The sequence below is a fragment of the Populus nigra genome, chromosome 4 (genome assembly GCF_951802175.1).
Source record: "Populus nigra chromosome 4, ddPopNigr1.1, whole genome shotgun sequence".
Classification (NCBI taxonomy): Eukaryota; Viridiplantae; Streptophyta; class Magnoliopsida; order Malpighiales; family Salicaceae; genus Populus; species Populus nigra.
The window spans coordinates 17,389,411-17,402,025 of NC_084855.1; the positions used below are offsets into that span (position 1 = coordinate 17,389,411).

At 36.1% G+C, this 12,615-nt stretch overlaps 1 pseudogene; it reads right to left on the reverse strand.

Moving 5' to 3' along the window:
• Positions 1 to 3,954: 3,954 nt before the first annotated feature.
• Positions 3,955 to 9,228, reverse strand: LOC133691530 (chromatin assembly factor 1 subunit FAS1-like; annotated as a pseudogene).
• Between the last annotated feature and the right edge of the window lie 3,387 nt (positions 9,229 to 12,615).

Here is a 12,615-nt window from a genome sequence, read left to right on the forward strand (position 1 = left end):
ACATTTTCCAGAAGAAAAGAAAGGTTTTGGCGAGATTAGGCGGAATTCAGAAAGCAATAGCGGTTAGAGGAAATCCGCATCTGTACCAATTGGAGGATGACCTATCGGCTGAATATAATCAAATTCTTAGACAGGAGGAGATTCACTGGTTCCAGAAGTCAAGATGTAATTGGATCTCTTTTGGAGATACGAACACTTCCTATTTCCACACGAAGACCATCATCAGAAGGCAAAGGAATAAAATAAAAGCTTTGAAGAATGAACTGCAGGTTTGGGTTTGGGAGGAAAATAAGTTAAAGGATATGGCTAGGGAGTTTTATCAAAAATTATTTTGGCAAGATCAGGAGGAGACTCTGGAAGATATTCGGTTGGAGGGTAATTTTCGGATTATTGATCAAAACCATATAAACCAGCTAGAAGCCCCAATTCTAGACGATGAAATTAAGACGGCTATATTTGGGATGAAGCCTTATAAAGCCCCGGGACCGGATGGGTATCAGCCAATATTTTTTCAGTCTCAGTGGCATGTGATTGGCCAATCTGTTTGCAGGTATGTTAGAGACATTTTTACAGGCAATAAGGACATGTCGAGAATAAATCACTCATATTTAGTCTTGATTCCAAAAGTCCAAATGCCTGAGTACCTACATCAGTTTAGACCAATTGGTCTTTGTAATGTGATTTTAAAGGCATTGTCAAAAGTAATAGTGGGGAGACTACAAGCTTTGATGCCGAATCTCATCAGTGAAGTGCAGAGCAGCTTTGTGCCGGGAAGACAAATTACAGACAATATTATCGTTGCCCAGGAAGTCATTCATTCCATGCACAAGATGAAAGGTAAAAAAGGCTTTATGACGATTAAAGTGGATCTTGAAAAAGCTTATGATAGATTAAGCTGGAAGTTTATCAGAGAGACTCTCATTGATGCTAGACTTCCTAGTGATCTAATAAGAGTCATCATGCAGAGTATAGAAACACAAACACTTAGTGTGCTGTGGAATGGAAGTGCAACTCAGAAATTCAGTCCTAACAGAGGTATAAGACAAGGAGACCCGCTATCCCCATATATATTTGTTTTGTGCTTAGAAAAACTTTCTCAACTTATAAGCAGACAGGTGGAGGATAATAGTTGGAAGCCTTTTAGAATGAGAAGGAATGGGTTGAAGATTTCTCATTTATGTTTTGCAGACGACATGTTGTTTACAGAGGCAAGTATGGATCAGCTGGAGAGAGTTACTAAATGTCTTGATACTTTTTGTGCAGCGTCGGGGCAGAAGGTTAGTAATACAAAGACAAAAGTATATTTCTCAAAAAATGTATCAGTCTCCTTGGCGGGTGATATTAGCAGGAGAAGTAGTTTTCAAATCACTAAAGATATGGGGAAGTATTTAGGGGTGCCTTTACTTCACCAAAAAGTAACTAAAAATACATATAGTTACTTATTAGACAATATGCAGAAAAAATTAGCAGGTTGGAAAGCTAGTAATCTGTCTCTGGCAGGGAAGATAACTCTCTGTAAATCTGTGCTTTCCACGATCCCTTTATATCCGATGCAAGCTGCTGTTATCCCCAAACATACGTGCTATGAGATAGAGAAAATCTGCAGGAGATTCATATGGGGTCAACAAGAAGGTAGAGACAAAATCCATCTTGTGAATTGGAACAAGATGTGTTGGCCGAAGGAAGAAGGCGGGATGGGGTTAAAGAAAATGAAGTCAATGAATAGAGCCTTTTTAATGAAATTGGCTTGGGGAATGATGAAGGAGAATCATCTTTGGGTAAAAGTTCTAAAGGACAAGTATATGAGCACTAGGAGAAGGGAAGGTAATCCGGTGGCAATACCGTCTGACTCAGTGTTGTGGAAGGCCATTTGTAAAGAATGGGACATGGTGAACCAGAATGCAACCTGGAATGTAGGGAATGTCAAACGGATTTTATTTTGGAGAGACAGTTGGTTGGAGAGTTATGGGCCTATCATTAATCATTTAGAGAGGGAGGTGCAGGTAGAGACTCTTGATTATACGGTGGCTGATATGGTGGACGATAGGGGCAATTGGAAATGGGATGTGTTTGCCCATCTAATTCCTATGCAAATTGTGATGAGCATTGTTGGATACACTCCACCAATGCAAGATGGAATAAACGACACGGTGGGTTGGGATCATTCTTCAAATGGAAAGCTTACAGTCCGAACTGCTTATATGGTTTTAGAGGAAAGGGGGGAGATGGATCAAGACCCTATTTGGAGGTTGATTAGAAAGTGGCAAGGCATGGAGCGTATCAAAGTGTTTCTTTGGACGGTAGCCCATAATTCTATTATGACCAATGACCTGAGATATCGGAGACATTTAACAGCTAATAGATTTTGTGATCATTGTGGTACTGAAGTGGAAACATTAACCCATGCGTTGCGCGATTGCCCTAAAGCTCGTAAAATTTGGGAGGTGTTCGTAAAGGTAGAGAATAGAGAGTTATTCTTCAGTCAAAATTGGTATGCATGGCTGGTATCAAATATGTCCGTCAAAAATAGAAATACGGATCATGGGGCTTGGTCGTTGGAATTCGGAATAGCTCTATGGTATATTTGGAAAGAAAGGTGCAATAGAGTTTTTGGAGTAGATCAGGGTAATTGGTTTAGGGCTATTCTTGCTATAAAAAGAATGGTCCGGGATACTGAGTTTACTCAAAGGCATGGTAATGATAAGGGAAGAAGCAGTAAGGAAGATACTCAGGTTGGGTGGAAATACCCACAAGAAGAGCGGATCAAGCTAAACGTGGATGGATGCAGCAAAGGAAATCCAGGAGTGGCAGGTGCTGGAGGAGTGATTAGAGACCATTTGGGAGCGTGGATAAGGGGATTTGCAAGGAATATTGGTATTTGTTCGTCAGTTAATGCAGAGTTATGGGCGGTCTATGTTGGGCTTCAACTTGCATGGGATAGAGGGTTTAGGAGGGTGGATTTGGAATCCGATTCCAAAGTTGTAGTGGGTCTCATTAATAGGGATAGTGTGAGAGTGGACAGGAATTATAATATAATTATGCAGATTAAAGGTATGTTAGGGAGGGATTGGGAAGTAACAACTTATCATGTGTATAGGGAGGCCAATTGTGTGGCCGATTGGTTGGCAAATTATGGGCTAACTAGGGATTTATTAGCCAGGGGATTAGATGTGTTAGAAAAACCACCGTCGGGGCTTTATCCCTTATTGTATTATGACCTGATTGGATCTACTGTTACTCATTCAATTTAGAAGGGCTTATTAGCCCCGATTATTACCAAAAAAAAAAACTTATTATTATTATTATTATTATTATTATTATTTATAATTTATATAGTTAACCTCCATGTGGTTCGATCCCAGTATTGTCGGGTTACTTATTACTTCGACACTCCTATACTTAAAAGAAAACATCAACTCTTTTGGTCATGTCATTGTCTGGTTTTCAAAGAAGATTGTTTCATGAAAGTCTTTAGCCTCCTTGAATATTCATCAAGGAACTGGACTTCTGGTTAACCCAAAAGTTTTATCACCTTATATTCAACTATATGATTTACAACAGAAACTTTACTAATGCTGAGTTCTTGAGATGATTTGTAATTACATGCCACAAAAAGTGGCCAAAATGTGGGGAAAATTTAGAGGAGAAAAAACTGAAAGGCTAAAGACGATCCAAAAAAAAAGGCAATACAATTTCTTTTTTGTTTTAAATTAATATTTTTTTAGTATTTTTAAATCATTTTAATGTGTTAATATCAAAAATAATTTTTAAAAATTAAAAAATAATTGTTTTAATATATTTTCAAGCGAAAAACACTTTAAAAAACAACCACTGCCACACTTTCAGACACCCTAAATCCCATGAACCAAGAAGAATTGGGTGATGCTGAACTAAGGTCTTTCTTTTTATTGAACCATTGAACCGTGGTCCAGACTGTTAAAGGACGTGCGTAAATAATTTAAATAATCAAAAGCTTTTATCAATCATAAAACATCATTAGTATCCTTAACAGGTAGATCCTCATCTGTAAAATGAGAATGATACAATATTTCAGCTAGCCACTAACCTGCCAACGATTATCCACAAAATCTGACATCTCACGAACTTTGTTTCTTAATTGCGACTTTGAGACAGGGGAATTTCTGATGCAGTGATTCAACCACTTTATTCATACTTTGCGAGCAAGACTGAATAGCAAACACCTGAAAATTCATAAAGATTACAGTAAGCTGCAAACCATAGGCTGCAGTCATAACATAATTAAAGGCAAACTATAAACATGTCCGGGTTATTATTAATGCATATTGTCAGAAATTTTAGGAGGTATGTTTAACACAATTCAAATGCACAACTTACAACTAAAGGCATATCTGAGTCTTGTAGAGTTATCATAGCTGGGATAAGTGTAGCACTGGGCTTGGCATTTGACAGGCAAGCATCATGATTTTCAGGGGACACATCCAAGGATATCTCCATTTGCGGTCCACCAGGGAATGCTCGGATGCTAAGTGCTTGCAAACACATTTTTTCAACTTTAGGAATGTCACCAAGATCATCAGCCACTAAGAATGCATCCTTCTCATGCATTAGATTCAACATAATCAAGGGATGATTTTTCCTAAGGGCATTATCGGTGAAATTGTTCAAATATCTCTGCTGTTTCAGCAATGTACAAAACTCCTCACTCTGTAAGTCTGCTTGCAACAAGGTGAGCTTCTGGCCTCCTCCACTGACAGATCAGTGTCCATTCTATCAAGCTGTACTCCCTGCATTTTGAAATTTCATAAATAAGTATTTCCCTTGGCTACAATAAAAGTTATGGCTATTGGTTCTCCTGGTGGCCTCTAGACATGTTCAGACTTAAGACATAAGTTTTAATTGCTTTGAAAACCTAAATGCTACTGCATAGCAGGTGCACTGATAGTTGTGCACAGGTTAGTGCCTTAAAGCAAGGAAGCATTAAATGCACTTGAAAAGAGAGGAGGGGTTGTCAATTTTGACCATTAAACATCTAGCTTAATAGGCCTTTATGCAGTCTTTTACTTATGGGTCATCAATTCCAGATACTATGAAAGGAACACTGGATGCAATCCAGAGACGGGGATGCACGAAATTATCTCAGTCATTGTCATTTTATGTCAGCAACTCAGACTTATGGAGTGCATCGAACAACTATAGCCCAGTAAAGCAAGGTCCACCTCCAGAATTACCCCAGAACCTCATTTTATTACCTTATTTTCTGAGAGATACCCATCAGGTACAAAAAAACCATCTTCACTCTCTTCTTCTTCATCAGGTTTTGAATATTCTTCCTATAAGATTTCTTCTCCATCATCCTTATCACAATCCGAGAGGCTTTCACCAGGATCCTCCTGCAGAACAACAATATCATCAGTAAATCATAGTTTCAATTCCAATTGTTCTTTGAATAGAAAACTCAGTACCTCTTCCCATTCTTCATCACTGTCAACGTTATAATCCAAGTCTGGATCCCTCCTGAATGGATGGCATGGTCCAACAACATGACTGAAAAAATAGCATAACAGTCCATTAACACATAACCAAATGCAGCCCAAGTTTCTAATCAATACCTTCAATGGTGAGGATTGACAAGAAAATGACACTAAACCTACAATTTTACTTTCACCGGAAAATCAACACGAGTTCACAATTGGTATGGACTAAAACATTACAGATAAGACAGCCTAAAAATAAAAAACAAAAATTAGCATTGAATTTCCAACTCTTGCACCAAGCAGACTAAAACACTGTCTTAATAGCCCTAGGTGCCTTAAGCACAAAGATTTTGGAGAACCTAGGTACTAATAGCAAGGCATGAACATAACCAAACAAGGTAAAGCAAGCAGTTTAAAATACAAGAACTCTATAAGGCAACAAAACCTGAGGAAAAAAATAAAATAGCCGTTGCTTTAGGCAATTAGCTCAAAGGTTAGAGCAGTTGCTAATAACAAGATGTTGAACAAACACCATCAAATGTAAGATTTACAAGATTTAATGAAAATGGGGGAGGGGGGGACAGAGCCTTTGGCACCTGGAACTTCCAAAAATACACCATGCTTTACACCCTTAACTTCACTTCATCAAACAGGATTACTTTTTCTTTAAAAGATAAAGCATTTTGCCCTTGAATCTTTGAATTTAAGCACATTTAGGCATTTTACATAACAATAGCAGTGATTTATAATAAAATATGAAACAAAATGAATGAGAGTTAATGTGTTTATTCCACTAACACTGAAAATAAATTCAATAATTACATAGAAATCTTTCTAGAAAACAGAGAATAGTGGCCTAACCATAATTACCAGAGAAGACGCATTAAATAGCGTAATTATTTAAGCACTTCCAGTGGAAATTACTACACTCCCTAAACTCATCTGTCTTTATATTGAGTAGCATGATACAATCCTATGAGAGAGGAGCTTACCTTTTCTTAGGCCAGATGCCATAAAATGCAGGTCTATGGCTCTTATCAAACTGCAACAATTGCTTCCTCCGGTTACACTTCCTAACATCACCGCACGATCTATCATCAGAAGTTTGATGTCTCCATCCACTATCAAGCTTCTCTGCACTTGAATCATCATTATGAGTTGGGTCCCTAATAGCAGTTAGTTTTAGTTCCTTAAACAGTCCAGTCTTAGGCTTCCTGCGGATACTCCAATGCTGCTTTCTGTTGGCACGAATAGAGAAACCCAAATGACACCAAGAAGATAAGTGTGACCTGCAAAATGAATCAGGGCCAGTCATCAGAAATTCCTCTGCTCAGGAAGGTTACGTCACTGTAGGCAAAAAGGTGAGGAGGGCAGGCTGGGGAGTGCAAAACCTACTTGCGAATGTCATCAGCTGTAATGTTATCATTTGATGAAAGAGCACAGTCCATCAGTTGAGTAACTGCCTTAGCAATCCTTTTACTCTCTTTGCTTGATGAATCAAAAGTGGTTGCTTTAGTTAAAGTCTGGTCATTCTGACATGGGGAATTACTTTTGTTTCTTTTTAGAAAGCGTTCCATCATTGAAGCTTGCTTCTATATAGCCACTCGCCTTTTCAACTCAGCTTCTTCCTTCTCTTTGCGCCGCTGTTCCTTCTCAACTTTCTCTTGCTGCCTTTTCAAATATCTCTTAATTTCAGACTCTTCCCTTTCACGACGCCGTTCATCCCTTTCTGCCTCCTCTTGCAATCGCTTTTGCTCTTTTTCCTGGAATAAATTAAATGAATAATATGAATATAACAACAAACTGCAAAAATATTACAAACCTTAGCAAAATATTCTCACAAACAACTAAATGAAAGAAAATGGAATAAATATTTCATATTAAATGGATAATATGACCCAAGAAACTTTGTTCCCATTTCCATAGGCAGATAAAGCACACGATAGCAGCTCGTACTAAAGGAAAAGGGGAGAGGATTGAACATACAATTTGTCTCCTTTTCTTTTGAAGTTCAAGGTCCATTTTTTTTTCCTCCTTTTCCTCTTCTCGTTTATTTTTCTTCAATTGCTTGACGAGCAGTTTCTCTTCTTGTTTTGCTTCCTTATCAGCTCTACAATGACACTTCAATATTTAATTAAAAAAAAGCATTATTTAAAGTACACAAAAAATAGAACCTGTTTAGATACATACATCTTTGCTCCATTCTTCTGTAACAAGCCATCAATTAACAATCGAATGTCTGCCTCTGTTAAAACTTTACCAAGCTTCTCTAATGATTTTATTAAATTACTCTCGTAATTTTGATCAGTCTCTTGCTTTTGTAATGCAGTTATCATTTCTAAAATGAAACAAAAACTTCAGTAGTGACATTATAACCACAAGAAAGTACAAAGTTTTATATCACCAAAACAGTCCATCCTGTACACTAGGTAGGCAGCCCGTCTAAGAGTAATTTTCACTTATTCTGCAATCTGCACACCTTTTAACTCTAGCAGCCAAGACACTAGGTAAGAAAAGCAAAATGGTGAACATGTATTAATGAATTGCATGCTCTAATTAAGGTGTCTGTTCAGACTTAAGAGACACTAAAGCACATGTTTCATCCTATTAAACCTTATTTACACTAAAGAAAGTCATGAATTCATAAAATTTAAAGAATGACAGCTTCCCAAGCATTTTTAGTGACGATTATTGAACAGAGAAAGAGAAGCATTATCCACAAACCCAGCCATCTCATGCTTTTACTACTAATTACAAACAAACTCAAAGCGACTACAAAAATCTAATCGTATATATATTACCAGAAACAGCGGCAATCCTGTCATGAATCTTTTTTCGACACGTGCGCCTAATTTTCAATGCTCCATGGATAGATTTCGGCATTAGCTTGAAGTCTCTTGTCTACAACAAGTACACAAATCAAATTATTAACGACAAGTAGCGAGATTAAGCACAAGCAATAAACACGTAAAAGGCTAAAAACAATAAAATGAAATAAAAAAAAAACCTCCCAGCACCAAAGACAAGAATGAGTCTCGTCCTCCAAAATATCAGCATCAACATTAGGCACATCGTACATTACTCTTTGACCAACAAACAACACAACATTTTTCACTACTGCAACAGTCAAATCCCCACTCATTTTCACTAACTTCTTATAAATTTCCTCCACCAATTTGGTAAACGACATGCCACTCTTTTCCATTAACAAACCCACCATCGCATTCACATTACTACACTTGTTTCCACTCAAATCTACACCAAATCCAAAACCCATTTTTTAACTCGTCGTTTCTTTGTAATACCCAAATAGCCCTTTCATTTCTCTTTTTAATTCCTCAATCTTGGCTCTTTTCTGTTCAGCTCTTATGTTCAAAAGTTGCTGCTGCTGTTTTGGTGTTAATGTTGCTCACTTTCTCTTCAGGGTCTTCTTTGGTTGATCTTGGCTGTTCGGTTTAGACTCATCTTCGCCGTCGATTGCCATCTTCACCACTTCGGCCATGGCCTTCGCTCCAAATCAAAACCCCAATCTTTGGGATTTTTGTTGTTGTTGTTGTTGTTGTGGAAAGGAAGATATGACAGTGTTTACTTGAACTATGGGGTTTTCTTTTTCGATGTGCTTCTCGGGCAAGGAGGAGCCCTCGAATTCATTTCTCCCCCCCTCTCTTCTCTGATCTCTTTTAATCATCTTGTTTCTTTTTTTATTTTCAGATTTTTGTTTTTTATTTGAAAAATGGGATATAAGTATGAGAGAAGAGGATGGGATTAAAAATACTTACTGTGATTTTATTTATTTTTATTATATTAAATAGAGAGAAAGGTATGATTATTTAATCAGAAAATGGGAAAAAATATATATTTCCCGCCAAAATAAAGAGCGGTTTGGCTCCAAAAACCGCCAAAAGATTTTATTGCCTAAAATAAAGCTCCATTGGGCGCCGGGTGGGTGGCTTTATAAGTAGATGCCTCCTGTCTATAAGCCCAACTCCAAATCATATTTGTCTTAGAAATGCGTGTCCAGTAAGGCTTGAGCCCAAATCCAATACTACTACGTTGCATTTATTCTTTTCATTTTTAACAGTTATCGGCCCAGATTTTATACCTAGCATCTTCTAGGGACGTGCTAAATGAAAAATAAAAAATACTAAGCACAACACAGTTAGGTCATGGGCTTTATCCATGTCTAATGGGTCCATGGAATTGTTTGCATCCGGCAAGAGTTGAACATGAAATCTTGGACATGAATACACTGTGAAGTCCTAATTCTTCTATTAGGCTAACCCCAAGGGGTTTCTTACAAAAATTGCTATTCCAATATGTCTCGAAAAAATATTAAAATCTTCTAAAATATTATTTATTGTAATAGTGTTTTTTTTATTGTTTTTTTTTAATTTTTTTCAAATGTGTTTTTTTTTTAATTTTATAAAATTATCCTGATCTCATTATCTTTGTCATGAGTTTAGCATGTTTACTCGGGTTGTTTTTTTATAATTTTTTTAATTTATTTTTTTTATCATTTAATATTAAGTTGATTGGGAATTGTTTTTGTTGTTTTAAGACTAGTTAAATTAATCAAGTCATATTATATTATTAAAATAATTACATGTGAAATATATTAAAATACAATCATAAATTCTAGATATCTAGATATCTTTACTTTTAACCATTGTAGTATATATATATAAAAAATAAAAATAAAAAACAACTATATTTATGCTATTAAAAAAAATATTAACAATTTAACTATTATAAATAACATCTATGTTCTAAGAACATCTTCCCAAATAAAATATATGTTCTATGAGCATTTTCAAGGAGAGATGCTATTTTAAAGAGCTAAATTCATAAAAAAAAACATTTTAAATAGTATAAATATAGTTTTTTTTTACCATGTATACTCTAATGTAAAAAAGCTATTTGAAAAGTCAATTGTACTGCAGTGGAATAAATAAGTGTTTTATTTTTTCTTAATGATTTTGATGTTTTTTTATGACTATATTTAATTGATTTATTTTTTTGTTGGCTTCACTTTGTTAATTCTGACTTTTCTTTTAGATATATAAGAATAGCATTAGTAAGAAAAAAAAATATTTTAGATATTTTGTTTAGGTTTCCTCTTAAAGTATGAATAACAAGTAAATAAAAATTAAAATATTAAATTTTGGCTCTCCATTTAACACCTGTGTTGGAGTTGCCCTAGGAAAATTCCACCATGTACCTAAGCTAGCTCTAAGTAGGTTGGCAAGAATCTAAAATCTTGATTTTATCAGAGATTGAGACTGATTAAACTTTAAAGCAAGAGCAAACAACAACCCTTTCAATGGCAGCAGGGACTGGAACAACTTGAGAGTTCCATCAGCTTCTGCAACCCAATTGATATGATTTTGATTTGACTTCAAGGGAGAATTTTGTATTGAAAATATGTCTTTTAACAAAATACATGTGCGTGCGATACCTGGATCTTCTAAAATTCCTAATCATAGAGGTTTTAAAAACACGGGATAGTTACAAGATTACGGGCGTGTTGTGTTACACAGAGAGAAGACTATAGATGACCAAAGAAAATGGCAGCTTCCATTTGTTAAAATAATTAAGATGAAACATGAAAAAGAGGCTAGAATTCTAAATGATATGTTTATTATGAATGCTTAGACTTAACCTAAATACAAATAAAGTATATATAGGTTAAACTGAAAGTACTATTATATCCTTAATAAATAAGACTACATAAATATTATTTAACATCTCATTTCAAATTTACGATGCGGCAGCTACAAGCATCAAGAGTTTGCTAACCAAGAAATGAAAACGAGAGATGGAATGCGCCTTCGTAAAGAAATCTGCAATCTGCAAGGAAGAATGAACAAAAGGTAAAGCAATGGTGCCATGCTTGAGATAATGACGAGTAAGATGACAATCGATCTTAATGTGCTTAGTTCGCTCATGAAAAACCGAGTTGTGATCAATCTGAATAGAACTCTAGTTGTCACAATATATAGCAGTAGGATAAGAAAAGGAAACTCCCATATCAGCAAGTAACCAATGTAACCAAACAATCTCTTTGGTAGTAGATGCCATGGCACGATATTCTGCTTCGGTGGATGATTGAGAAACAATAGATTATTTCTTGCTCTTCCAAGAAATAAGAGAATCACCTAAAAAGATACAGAACCCAGTAACAGACTTGCAATCTGTGGGATCACTACTATGATCAATATCAGAGTATGCACGCAACTCTAAGGAAGAGGTGGATGAAAGTAAGAGGCTCTGAAAAACTATACCCCGAAGATATCGAAAAATACAAAGAATAGCTGCCCAATGAACAGTAGTAGGAGAAGCAACAAACTAACTAACAATATAAACAGCATATGCAATATCTGGACGAGTGATGGTGAGATATACTAAACTCCCAACAATAGTGCGGTATAAAGTAGGATCTATCAAAGGTAAACCATCAGAAGAAGAGTACCTCGCGTTGACCTCAATAGGAGTATCTACAGTCTTGTTATCAGTAAGTCTAGCCCGCTTAAAAATATCTGCAACATATTTCGACTGAGAAAGAAGATAACCTCTAGGTGAGTATGCTACCTCAATACCCAGGAAATATCGAAGATAACCCAAATCTTTCATTTCAAATCGTCTAGCCAACTATGTCTTCAAAACTGAAATACCATCAATGTCACCACTAGTAATAATCATTTCATCAACATATAAAGATAGAATGATACAACCTGCATCAATGCACTTAATAAAGAGAGTAGAATCATAACTACTAGAAACAAAGCCAAGAGACGAGATCACAATAGAAAATTTCTCAAACCAAGCATAGGGTGCTTGTTTGAGACCATATAATGCTTTCTTAAGTTTACAAACATATCCAGAGCCATGTGAAATACTAAGAGGGAGTGCCATATAAACTTCTTCTTGAAGATCTCCATTCAAGAAGGCATTTTTAACATCAAGCTGAGAAATATGCCACTGACGAATCGAAGCTACGACAATAAGAGTACGAATAGTAGTCATTTTTGCAACCAGGGCAAATGTCTCCTCATAGTCCATACCATACTGTTGAGAGTATCCTTTTGCAACCAACCTAGCTTTGTATCGCTCAATAGACCCATCAGAATTAGTCTTGATCTTATACACCCAACGACAACTA